At 35.0% G+C, this 14,272-nt stretch overlaps 1 protein-coding gene across 5 annotated transcripts in view; it reads right to left on the minus strand.

Annotated features, from left to right (window-relative positions):
* The window catches only part of FSTL5 (follistatin like 5), a 780,511-nt gene extending 769,935 nt beyond the window's left edge, over positions 1-10,576 (minus strand). For 4 of the 5 annotated variants that reach the window (XM_081538299.1, XM_081538297.1, XM_081538298.1 and 1 more), the window contains exon 1: positions 10,261-10,544. The gene's annotated coding sequence lies outside the window, so the exon portion shown is untranslated. Of the gene's footprint in view, positions 1-10,260 lie in introns of all 5 variants that reach the window. The other variant, XM_081538294.1, reaches the window with a different exon arrangement.
* Between the last annotated feature and the right edge of the window lie 3,696 nt (positions 10,577-14,272).

Raw genomic sequence — 14,272 nt, forward strand, 5'->3', positions numbered from 1 at the left:
GGAATTCAGAGAGACTTGGTTAGGTATTAACTATGAAATCTAGACAGAACTCCATAGAAGTAGACTAGATTAAGAAGCCAAACTAGTTAGAAAAAGGATATAACAGAATGTAATGGGATGTAACAGAAAGTCCAGTCCGTGACTATAGCTACTTATACACCACAAGAAAATCTTTCATTTAAAATATTATTGCAAACTTATGTATTTCTTACCTAAAACTATATTCTTCAAAAGGTATCCTGCAGAATGCTAGTGATATACTAGCTGGATATACATAGAAAGAACGGTCAAATATAATTAGGAAAGCTGGGATAAAAAATAATTTTATGAAAAAGTTTTCAGACAGTCCAGTATGATAATGTGTATTAGAAACTCCAAGAGGAAGCTGCAGTATGCAGGGTTTCTTAAACATACTTAATAGCCATACATAGTTCATTCTCTAAGTCTGTGAGTCTGTTTCTGTATGTAAATTGACTCATTTATATCATATGTTTAGATTCTACATGTAAGCAACATCATATGATATTTGTCTTTCTCTTTCAGACTTATCTCACTTAGTATGATAATCTCCAAGTCATCTATATTGCTGCAAATGGCATAATTACACTCTTTTTAAAGGCTGAGTAATATTTCATTGTATATATGCACTGCATCTTCTTTTTCCATTTTCCTGTCAGTGGACATTTAGGTTGCTTCTACATCTTGGCTATTGTAAACAATGCTAAACAGACTCAGAGACTTAGATAATGAGCTTATTATGGTTACCAAGGGGAAGGGTTGGGGGATGGATAGATTGGGGATTTGGAAATGACATGAACACACTGCTATACTTAAAACAGACAACCAACAAGGATCTACTATATAGAGCAAGGAATTCTGACCTATACTCTGTAATAACCTAAATGGGAAAAGAATTTTAAAAAGATAGACACATATATATGTACAACTAAATCACTTTGCTGTACACCTGAAACTATCACAACATTGTTAATCAACTGTATTCCATTTTAAAATAAAAATTAATAATAAATACAATAAATACATTCTATGAAAACAAGCTAAAACAAACAAAAAATTGCTCTGTGATAACCTAGAGAGATGGGACAAGGTGTGAGATGGGAGCGAGGGTCAAGAGGGAGGAGGTATGTGTATGTCTGTGGTTGATTCATGCTGCTGAATGACAGAAACCAACACAATATTGCAAAGCAATTATCTTCCAATTAAAAATCAAAATTAATATATAAACAAAAATATTTGTACATGTATAACCAAATCACTCGGCTATACATCTGAAACTAATACAGCATTGTTAATCAACTATACTCCAATAAAAATTAAAGTGTATATCTATATATATATTTAACAGCAATTTTTATTTTTTAAAATAAGAACATATTAAGGAATAAATAATTTATGAAGAAAATTTGAAACAGACTGACAAAAATAGCTGCAGGCAACTCAGTTGCATATACTGAGTACTAAGTAAAGCAGGATTTTAAAAATTACAGTATAATAAACAATGAATAAATCTGTAAAGTATATTTTTTTTCTACATTGGTAAAAAAATCAGTAGTTATCATCATAGTTCTCCCCAGCAAAAGTAAAGAAAAGTTAATGGATATTTTCTACTATTTTCTACATAAGGAATAATTACAATATGTGTCCCCCAGTTTCAACATTTATATTTAATTGTTCAAGAATACTGAGTCTCTATCAGGCATGGTCTGTGTCATAGTCTACCAAAGTTCACTATGTAAAGAGTGAAGACTACATATACATATAAATGCACAATGGAGTCGATATACATATAAATAAATTAAATATAAACCTCTTTTTAAAATGTACTAAGTAATATATGTAGTCTGACAATTCAGTTCTAATCCAAATATGAAACAGTTTTTTTGAGAAAGCACAGTGGTATGGAAGAACAACACTTCAGGTTTAGAGAAACTTCAATTAACTAATTACCTGAATTAATTAATTTGATTAGTATTTATTGTAACTTATTCCATTTTCAGATTAAAGGACAGGGATACTAATACAAGAACTCATCTTACTACATGCAGGTATAATTCCCTTAATTGCATTTAAGATAATGCATGATTAATAACTCTTAGCAAAGAAAGAATAGACAGGAACCACTTAACCTTAAAAAAGGACATCTAATTTAAAAAATTAAAAGAAAAAAATATTAAGACCAACACACTTATAACCCTTAATAAGATCAGCAAAAAAAAAAAAAGTTTGATATTATCAATTCTATTTAAGATTGTACTAAAGTCTTAATCCGTGTAAAAAATAAAATTAAATTTAAAATATAATAAAATTAACAAAATAAAATCTATTATTTGAAAGTTAAGCAAAACTATTTTTTTATGACATGATTGTCTATATAGAAAGTTCCAAATGCAGTTCTGTTATTAGAATAAACAAAGGTGACTGAATCAAAACAAGAAGTTGACCTGTGACACACAACTGGTAATTCTTTAGGACAAAATATTCAGTTAGAAATGTATTTTTTAAATAATATTTAGAATTTCAATAAAAAATACATAAAAACCCTTCACAGAATAAACTATTTTAATGAAAACATTACATAATTTTAAATATATGGTGACATTGACTGTGTTTTGGAAAGAATTTTCTATCAATATATTCCCCCAAATGAGCAATCTCATCAGTGCAATTCCAATCTGAATCCTAAATGGGTTCTTTATAGAATCTGGTAAGTTGATTTTAAATCACGTATGGAAGAAAAAGGAGCTAAGATGTATGAGAGATGCCCCAGGTGGGGAAATTGGGGACTAAAGAAAATGTTTGTGGTGTTAGAATATAGCAAATTATCTAACAGTTCAAACAGAGAACTATTAATAAAAGCTGAATAATGTATGCGTTGCTGCTGATCTCAGCGTAGATCTTAGGGACTGCTGAGGCCAGTGCAGATGAGGATATATTTGAAGAAAGAAATTTGGAAGAGTGCATAGAGATTGCTTTTTGAAGAATTTCAAATAAAATAAAGGAGAGAAATAGAGTGACAGATGAAGAATAATTATGGTCAAAAGGGCTGTACTTGTTTGTTGGGTTTAAAGATGGGAAAAGGACAACATTTCTGGTGATCAAAATAATCCAGTAGAGCAGAACCAATCAATGGGGTAGAAAAGGGAGAAAACACTTGGGGCAGTGCCCTTAAGTCGCTAAGAGAAGATAAGACACAGTGATAGAGTCCAAAGGTTTGTTTTTTGTTGTTGTTGTTGTTGTTTCTTTTTAAATTAATTTTTTAAGGAGTATGGCTGCTTTACAATGTTGTGTTAGTTTCTGCTTCACAGCAAAGTGAATATATTTATCCACTCTTTATTGGATTTCCTTCCCATTTAGGTCACTCCAGTGTATTGAGTCAGGTTCCCTGTGCTATACAGTATGTTCTCATTAGTTATATATTTTATACATAGCACCAATAGTGAATATATGTCAGCCCCAACCTCCCAGTTTGTCCCACCCCACTATTTTTTCTAGATTCTACATATATGTGTTAATATATGAGGATGGACCCAGAGAGTGTCATACATAGTAAAGTAAGTCAGGGAAAATCCAAAGTCTTGTTTTTTTTTCTCTTTAAGTAGAAGATGACGGAACTACATGGTCCATCATCTGGATGTATACCTGCAGGGATTTTATTGTGATTTCTGTCAATTATTAGCAAAGGGATTTTAGTCGGTTCATTTAAGCTTGAATTCAGCTTTCATCTGTGCAATCATTCCTTCTTGTAAGGCTGTTGTTCAAATTAAGATAATGTATGTATAACACCTAATAATTTGCTTGCAAATGGAACAATTAGGCTCTCAAATAATGACAGCAATTAGTAATCTTATTTTTAAATGAGAAAATCAGCTTCTTAATCCTTGAAATAATTCTATTTTTTATCATCATTTAAAGTATCAAATATAATGTCTATAGTTGTTTAGCAATCTCTTAGAATATATTCTGTTAAGGAAAAAACCCCATTCATATCCACTGGTAGATAACATTAGAAATATTATCTCAAACAATACTTACACTTCTTTTCATTAGTAACAACTACAATTTATACTTAATAGTGTCATTCCATTTCTTGTATAGATTCTGAACTATAATGTCCAAAAAAATTAATTTCAAAACTTATTAACTGTAGCTTGATCTGTATTAAGGCAACTGTATATGCTTGCTAAATTTAAATTAAATAGAATTTAATTAATTAATTGTATTTTACTTTAAGATTTTAATTATGAATTCACATTATCACTTATGAATGTGCTTAAAGAATTTAAATCAGAGCACAGACATTCTTGCCTATCTTTAGTGGTCAATATAATAGTTAATGCTCCCTACTAATTGGATATATAATGGAGATCATTACTAATTTAAATGCCCAAAGCACATTATTTTCTTCCCATTTTTCTCTTTACTGCAAATATTTCTTGGCTTTCACAATTGCGATAAGTTGCACCTTTTTTCAGTACCGACATCATCTCACACACTTGAAAATTCCAACAGCTATAGCGACATTATATATGACTTTTGACACACACACACAAAAGGAGATGCATGCTTTCAGAGTTTCTAAGCAGAATTTTCTCAAAAGCTTTTTGTTTTCTTTCAAGATTGCACAATTGGAGTGTGAACATTACTGTTCTCAAGATATTGCATGTTTCAGAGTCCAAATGATTTAATGAGAAATTCAAGACATTGACATTCCCAGGGTGACACCCCAGTTGCAGAGTTTTCATAATTATACTGGAAACAAAACCTGCCAGCATAGTTGAAAGCTTTATTTACAATATTTGAATGCAATGAAGAGTAGTGAACGGCCTTCGTTGGCTTCAAAAGGGAAAAAAGAAAAACTTGTCCAGTGACTGGTTTGCAGGAGATAAACAAAACGTATTCTAATGTGATCAAAAGTTAATGAACTTTCAAGCATGCGTGGAAAGAACAAAATTCAAATGCACACATCAGTGATTTATGTAGCTATAACTTAATTATTTGGGAGGAATTTCCATTTGTGTTATATGTGCTATTACCGATGTAACTCAATTGGATTGCCTTCTTATATTTGCATTTTAATGCACTAAGAGGATTTAATTTGAACTTTTTTTCCCACAAGGCTATTTCAAATGGAAATTTCTTTCTAGGTTACTATTTGGGCTGTATTTCATTCATTATAATCAAATATGTCAGAGTATGCTATGTTGCATATGATCACTCAGAGTGTGTGATTAGTATGGAATCAAACTCAACTTAAATTTTTAAGTAACTTTGTCAGCACTGGAGGATAACAACAGATCTAAAGTTGTATTTCCTTGTGATGAGGGTGCAAAATCAAGAACATCGAGAGTGTTTTGAAATTCTGATTATACAGATACAATGATCATTAAGGGAAAAAAAGTAAATTTATATTATATTAAGGAGCCAGTAACAGAAAAGCAAAAATAATTAAGTAAAACCTGATATACATTTCCCTGGTGGTCCAATGGTTAAGATTTTGCCTTAGAGTGCAAGGGGTGCAGATTGGATCCCTGGTCAAGGAGCTAAAATCCAACATGAAAGTGAAAGTGAAAGTCACTCCGTCATGCCCAATTCTTTGCAATCTCGTGGACTATGCAGTCCATGGAATTCTCCAGGGCAGAATACTGGAGTAGGTAGCCTTTCCCTTCTCCAGGGGATCTTCCCAACTTAGGGATTGAACCCAGGTCTCCTGCATTGCACATGGATTCTTTACCAGTTGAGCCACCAGGGAAGATCCAACATGTCTTGGGGCCACAATAACAAAACATAAAACAAAAACAATATTGTAACATGTTCAATAAAGACTTTAAAAATGGTTTATATCAAAATATTTTTCTAAAAAGTCCAATACAGATATTATTTTGATCTGACATGTTTAATGGATATTTTTAAAAACTTTATCTTTGTTTTGGAATTTCCTTATAAAATGCTCATAGAGGTGTATATTTTAGTATGTGAGGCTTGTTCTAAACAATAGATAGTCACACAAAATCATTAACAATAATAATTTCGCCATAAAGAGGAAGGAAACAGAGAGAATGAGGCTCCAGCTCTTCACTCCTCCTGGAGAGGGGTGACCCGGGTGTGCATACTCTCAAGCCACAAGAACACACCTCACTTTAAGGGGATAAGATCATGTAGTCTGTGTTCAGATGGTGAAGAGAATAAAGAATTGGTGAGAAGTAATCATTAGGCAATGGCACCCCACTCCAGTACTCTTGCCTGGAAAATCCCATGGATGGAGGAGCCTGGTAGGCTGCGGTCCATGGGGTCGCTAAGAGTCGGACACGACTGAGCGACTTCACTTTCACTTTTCACTTTCATGAATTGGAGAAGGAAATGGCAACCCACTCCAGTATTCTTGCCTGGAGAATCCCAGGGACGGGGGAGCCTGGTGGGCTGCCGTCTATGGGGTCGCACAGAGTCGGACACGACTGAGGTGACTTAGGATACTTAGCAATCATTTCTACCACAGCCTTCCCAGGTGGCACAGTCGTAAAGAATTTGCCTACAAAAGCAGGAGACACAAGAGAGGCAGTTTCTATCCCTGGGTCAGGAAGATCTCCTGGAGTAGGAAATGGCAGTCCATTCCAGTATTCCTGCCTGGAAAATTCCATGAACAGAGGAGCCTGGCAGCCTACAGTCCATGGGGTCACAGAGGCGGACATGACTCAGCAACTGAGCACAGGCACAATCATTTCTACCGCACTCTAGGACCTTTCATATCACAATGCTTATAATATTTAAGTGTGTATTATGATTCTTTAAGATTGTATTGAATTTCTCAAATTTTCTGAAGTGTTTTTTTTAAGTGGGACATTTTTGCACGAAATGTATATGAATATAGCTTTAAGAGTAGTTTATGCTATATTTTATTTCATTTTTTATGCTATATTTTAATTTTAGGACAATTAAATAGACTAAAAGTATTCCACAATTGAACTTTAGAAATTAAATTTTTGATGTTTTATTATTATTAAAATGTATCTAATTATAATAATTTCTTATTCATATAGCTTGATAGGGAAGGAAATGATAATTAATTTTTGGAATCCAGCCCTTAACCCATAAGCACCCTAGTATTTTCTTCCAAACCCTTGGGCAAGAATGTCTACATACTAATAACATCTATGTTTCTTTATCTCTATGGATCTACCTATTTATGTATTCATCTATCATCTATCTCTCTAGAAAAACAACATTTCTTTAATTGACATACCAGTGAAACTTTGGAGTGAATCAATTATAAAAGATCAAATATAGAATTTCCTTCCTAGGATAAATTCCTTAATAATGACTTTCTGTCATAATTTTTATACTCCCAGAGGAGTAATTAAATACATTCAAATCTATGGTTGTCTATATAGTACAAAATTACTGATTACTCAAAAATAAATCACCACATCTATAGATTTACTAGGCTTCCTATCACATTTTCTTTCTTTCCAGCTCATTTAAAAGATTTTTATAGTTTTTATGTTTTAGAGTCACAGAAAAGTTGCAAACATAGTGCATATACTGCGCTAAGTGATAATCATATAACTAACACCTAGTATCCCCACTGTTAACCTCTGATTTGTATGATATATTTGTTATAATTATTGAATCAATACCAAAGTGTTATTAATAATTCAAGTCTGTACTTTATTCTGAGTTCTTTAGTTTTACCTAATATCCTTTTTCTTTCCCAATTATTTCATTGAGGATATCCCATTAATTTGATTGTCACATTCTACAGAGCCTACAGTGACAGTGAAAGTCACTCAATTGTGTCCAGTTCTTTGTGACCCCGTGGACTGTAGCCTGCCAGGCTCCTCTGTCCATGGAATTCTCCAGGCCAGAATACTGGCGTGGGTAGCCATTCCTTTGTCCAGGGTATTTTCCTAACACAGGGATCAAACCCAGGTCTCCCACATTGCAGGTGGATTCTTCACCGTCTAAGCCACCAGGGAAGCTACAGGTTCCTCTTAAATGTGATCTTGCTTGCTTCCTAATTTTTTTCAGAATCTTGTAAATATTCTTATCCGGGACTTAGTTTCTAAGCATATCTATTTCTTTTTAGATCACTCTCCCTAGCTTAACACAGAAATGTTGCTTTTTAAATAAGGCCAATCAAGTCCAACTTCAGGAAGCATTTCACAAGAAGCTGTTTTCACAACAGGTAAAAATGGAATTTTAAATCTACAATATTTCTTTCATGCTTGTTATTTCCAAGTGTGTCTTATAATAAAAGCTGTAAGGTTTCTTTGTCATTCAGAATTATACATTCTATTATTGTGAGAAAATGCAAAATAGAGTGATAAATCCAAATTGAATTCCCATTTTTGTACACCATTTTAGTTAAAATTCTACTTGAGATCAATTCACTAATTTTTCTCTGAAGAAGATTTCTAGAAGCATTTTTTGTTTGTGTCATTTTCTGAGTTTGTCTATTTGCTTAGGTAAATGACATGCATAAATGACTGAACCATTTTCATTATCTGAATCACAATCTGAGTTACCTAGAACTTAGCATGCTATGTGTGAATATGTACTGGAGTTTTAATATATAAAGCCACTAAATAGACCCTATCAGAGCATTCCCATATTAAATGAGTTTGTGAACAAATTATACTATTCCCTACTGAGTGATCAATTCTTCCCTCTAATACCCACAACTAGTCTACCATTAAAATTCCCCCAGCAAAATTTGAATTAATGTGAGATCAAAGGCACTATTGATATTTTTAAGTATGTTAATTATTGTTCTGTCTAAATTCTGTTCTGTCTTGAATTTGGCATTTCACTGCAACTTCAACCATTCTGTCTAGTATATGAATGATTCTAACTGATCTTCAACTTTTAACATGTCAACATGATAGTCTAATTGAAAATGTGGTTATCTACATTTTAATAAGCTAGAAAATTTCAACTGATATGAGAGTTTTAGATGATATATATGTAATATTTTATGAAAAATAGAATATTACTTATTTCAAATTAAACATGATGACAGTATTCGCTGTCAATAATTAACTATCATACATGGAGTTCACTCCCAAAAAAGACAATCATATTTATCTTAAACATGTAAAAAGTATTAAACAATGTAACTCAAAATGATGATTACAAACTTCTTGAAGTACATGTGATTTATTACCATAAACTTTGATTTTCTGAGTCAGATATTATTAACTTGCATTTCAAAAGGAAAGATCCACCAAACTATTGTATAAATGAATGCAGCTTATGTAATTTGAAATAAATTTAAGTGCTATAATGATTACAAAGGTGTAAATGAGAAGTGCCACATTTAGCGCTCAGTGTGAAAAGAATCTACCTGAAAATAGGAAAGCAGTCAGACAAAAAAATGTTTGATATTACTCTATCAAATTTTTGTGTAAGGAAAAATATTGCAAATTCAAAATCAAATCCTTTTGCTTATATCCTTCACTATATGATCATAGCTATGAAGCTTATAAATAGAGTTGTAGCATTCAAAAGATATTACAATAACAATCCCCTCAAATTAGGTGGCTAAATGTATCTGAATGTATACCAGGATTATACACAAGAATCTGGATGTATGGAGTGACTGAATGAGACCTATACATAATAAAGTCCAATTCCAATTAAAATAAAATGGCTTAATCTTATTTTTCTCATTATTGAATTTGATAAAAATAAAGATTCTGTCACTGAAAACTCAATGTAGATTGAGTACAAAAGTCTATATGTTTATACTTACATTAATATGTAAATATATTTAATTTTATCAGAAAATAGAACTAATTTTTAAATATTTTTTGGTCCCTGGTGAAAATGCTGCCCTGTGATTTTACTTAATTTGTAAATCTGTTTCAAAACTATGTTCAGCTCCCAGGCAAGATGGCGGGGGAATAGGACAGGGAGACGACTTTCTCTCCCACAAATTCACCAAAAGAACATTTAGACGCCGAGCAAATTGCACAAAACAACTTGTGAATGCTAGCAGAGGACATCAGACACACAGAAAGGCAGATCATAGTCTTCACAAGGAGGTAGAACAAAATATAAAAGATAAAAAGAGAGACAAAAGAGGAAGGGACGGAGATCCGTCCTGGGAAGGGAGTCTTAAAAAAGAGAGAAGTTTCCAAACACCAGGAAACACTCTCTCTGGCGGGTTGGTGGTGAGCCTTGGAATCGCAAAGGGCAAAATAACCGGGAGGAAAAATAAATTATTAAACCCCGCGGTTTACGTACCTAGCAGCAACTCCCAGCAGGCGCAAGCGCGCAGCCCAGACGCGTGCTTCCCCAACTAGCAAGCAGAGACCGGGCAGGGAGGGGCAGGCCGCATTGCTTTGGGTTAGGGCTGAGCCTGAATGCCCCTCGGGCAATCTGAAGGAACTAGATTGAGACAGCAACCTAGACCCTGGGATAGCTTTACCGCGAAAGGCCCTAACCTAAGACACCGCCAGGCCGGCTCACAGAACAAAGGACTGAGCAGAGTAAACCAGCCGCAGAGCGGCCCATCCCCAGCAGGAGACAGGAAGGGGAGGGCAGCGAGAACCGGAAGGGCGGAATTGCGGCCCCAGAGAGGCATGCTATACCAAACTGCAAATAGACCGCGCTGCTAACCAAGACGGCTTGGAACGCTGGAGGGTCAACACGCGCCGAGGGGGTCACAGCCAGAGATCAGCTCCCCAGGGGAGAGCACGGCACTCCTGGGAAACTGCGCCCATTGTACCCCCAGAAAACCGAGCGGCTGGGTCGGGGGAAGGGAAAAAGGCGCAGCCCCCGACCGCGCTAGCCAAAAACCTGGTCACCGGTGCTGCTCGGACCTGGGAAGGGCACAAAACCCAGGCTCAACCAAGTCTGCGGCTTTGTGAAGTACCCGGGAACCAGAACCTGACCGGCTTAGACCTGGGAAATACGGGCAACCCCAGGGGCCACTTCATACAGTTCCCGGCAGTGCAACCTAGAGCCTGAGCAGTGTAGACCGGGAAAGCACACACAGCGTGAGCAGGGCAAACCCCGAGTGGCTGAAACATTGTGAGCACACGCAAGTGAGATTTGTTTGCAGTGTTCCTCCCTCCCCACAGCACCACTGAACAAGTGAGACTAAAAAAAAAAAAGTGACCACCACCGCCCCCCTTGTGTCAGGGCGGAAATTAGACACTGAAGAGACCAGCAAACAGAAGAAGCTAAAAGAAACAGAAGGAATCGCTTTGGAAGTGACAGATGGAACAGATTAAAACCCTGTAATTAGCACCGACTACATAGGAAGGGGCCTAGAGACCTTGAGAAGTACAAGCTGGACCAAGGAACTATCTAAAAATGAACTGACCCCACACAGTCCATAACAGCTCCAGAGAAAGTCTGAGATATATTTTTATTAGTTTCATTTTTTAAATTTTTAAAACTTTTTAAAATTATTTTTTTGTTAATTTTTTTAAATTTTATTTTATTTTCTTATTTTTATTTTTAGGTCCCCTATTACTCCTTCAATTTTGATTTTTATAACCTACTATAACCTTGCAAAAAAAAAAGACCCTTTTTTTATTTTTTTATTTTTTTATTTACGACATTATTTTTAAAGTAAACTTCATATATATATTTTATAATTTTTGTGACTTTGGTGGGGGTTTTTTTTCTGTTTTTTTCTTTCTTTCTGTTTTTTTGTTTTTTTTTCTTCTTTTCTAATATGGTATTTTCGAGAAAATCACTGCTGATGGTGATTGCAGCCATGAAATTATGTGCTCTCCACCGTCTGGATCTCTCAGAGGTGTTCATGGAGTTACACAGGGAAGAGAAGAGGGAGGAAGGAGACAGAGGTGGCCTGGAGGAGAAAAGGGGGACTCAAAAGAGGAGAGACAGATCCAGCCAGTAATCAGTTCTCTAAGTGTTCTCCACAGTCCAGAACACACAAAGAGATTCACAGAGTTGGGTAGAGAAGAAAAGGGGGAGTGGGGAGATGGAGGTGACTTGCTGGAGAAAAAGGAGAGCTAAAAGGGGGGGAGAAGATGAAAGAAAGGTTGAACAAGGACTTAGAAGAAATAAAAAAGAGTAATTATATAATGAATAATGCAATAAATGAGATCAAAAACTCTCTGGAGGAAACCAACAGTAGAATAACGGAGGCAGAAGATAGGATAAGTGAGATAGAAGATAGAATGATAGAAATAAATGAAACAGAGAGGAAAATTAAAAAAGAATTAAAAGAAACAAGGACGACCTCAGAGACCTCTGGGACAATGTTAAACGCACCAACATACGAATCATAGGAGTCCCAGAAGAAGAAGACAAAAAGAAAGACCATGAGAAAATACTCGAGGAGATAATAGTTGAAAACTTCCCTAGCAGCAACTTCTCCAACTTAAAGTGGAGAAGGAAATAATCGCCCAAGTCCAAGAAACCCAGAGAGTCCCAAACAGGATAAACCCAAGATTAAACACCCCAAGACACATAATAATCAAATTAGCAAAAATCAAACACAAAGAACAAATATTAAAAGCAGCAAGGGAAAAACAACAAATAACACACAAGGGGATTCCCATAAGGATAACAGCTCATCTTTCAATAGGAACTCTTCAGGCCAGAAGGGAATGGCAGGACTTACTTAAAGTGATGAAAAAAAATAATCTACAGCCCAGATTACTGTATCCTGCAAGAATCTCATTCAAATACGAAGGAGAAATCAAAAGCTTTACAGACAAGCAAAAGCTCAGAGAATTCGGCACCACCAAACCAGCTCTCCAACAAATGCTAAAGGATCTTCTCTAGACAGGAAACACAGAAAGGATGTATAATCTTGAACCCAAAACAACAAAGTAAATGGCAACAGGATCATACTTATCAATAATTACCTTAAATGTAAATGGGTTGAATACCCCAACCAAAAGACAAAGACTGGCTGAATGGATACAAAAACAAGACCCCTATATATGTTGTCTACAAGAGACCCACCTCAAAACGAGGGACGCATACAGACTGAAAGTGAAGGGCTGGAAAAAGATATTTCATGCAAATAGAGACCAAAAGAAAGCAGGAGTAGCAATACTCATATCAGATAAAATAGACTTTAAAACAAAGGCAGTGGAAAGAAACAAAGATGGACACTACCTAATGATCAAAGGATCAATCCAAGAAGAAGATGTAACAGTTATAAATATATATGCACCCAACATAGGAGCACCACAATATGTAAGGCAAATGCTAACAAATATGAAAGGGGAAATTAACAATAACACAATAATAGTGGGAGACTTTAATACCCCACTCACATCTATGGACAGATCAACTAAACAGAAAATTAACAAGGAAACACAAACTTTAAATGATACAATAGACAAATTAGATTTAATTGATATTTACAGGACTTTCCACCCCCAAACAATCAATTTCACCTTTTTCTCAAGTGCACACGGAACTTTCTCCAGGATAGATCACATCCTGGGCCATAAATCTAGCCTTGGTAAATTCCAAAAAATTGAAATCATCCCAGCCGTCTTCTCTGACCACAATGCAGTAAGATTAGACCTCAATTACAGGAAAAAAACTATTAAAAATTCCAACATATGGAAGCTAAACAACACGCTTCTGAATAACCAACAAATCACAGAAGAAATCAAAAAAGAAATCAAAATATGCATAGAAACGAACGAAAATGAAAACACAACAACCCAAAACCTATGGGACATGGTAAAAGCAGTGCTAAGGGGAAGATTCATAGCAATACAGGCTCACCTCAAGAAACAAGAAAAAAGCCAAATAAATAACCTAACTACACCTAAAACAACTAGAAAAGGCAGAAATGAAGAATCCCAGGGTTAGTAGAAGGAAAGAAATCTTAAAAATTAGGGCAGAAATAAATGCAAAAGAAACAAGAGAGACCATGGCAAAAATCAACAAAGCCAAAAGCTGGTTCTTTGAGAAGATGAATAAAATTGACAAGCCATTAGCCAGACTCATCAAGAAACAAAGGGAGAAGAATCAAATCAACAAAATTAGAAATGAAAACGGAGACATCACAACAGACAACACAGAAATACAAAGGATCATAAGAGACTATTATCAGCAACTATATGCAAATAAAATGGACAACTTGGAAGAAATGGATAAATTCTTAGAAAAGTACGACTTCCCAAAACTGAACCAGGAAGAAATAGAAAATCTCAACAGACCCATCACAAGCGCAGGAATTGAAACTGTAATCAGAAATCTTCCAGCAAACAAAAGCCCAGGACCAGACAGCTTCACAGCTGAATTCTACCAA

The sequence above is a fragment of the Giraffa tippelskirchi genome, chromosome 11, assembly GCF_054371585.1.
Source record: "Giraffa tippelskirchi isolate mGirTip1 chromosome 11, T2T-mGirTip1v1.2.pri, whole genome shotgun sequence".
Classification (NCBI taxonomy): domain Eukaryota; kingdom Metazoa; phylum Chordata; class Mammalia; order Artiodactyla; family Giraffidae; genus Giraffa; species Giraffa tippelskirchi.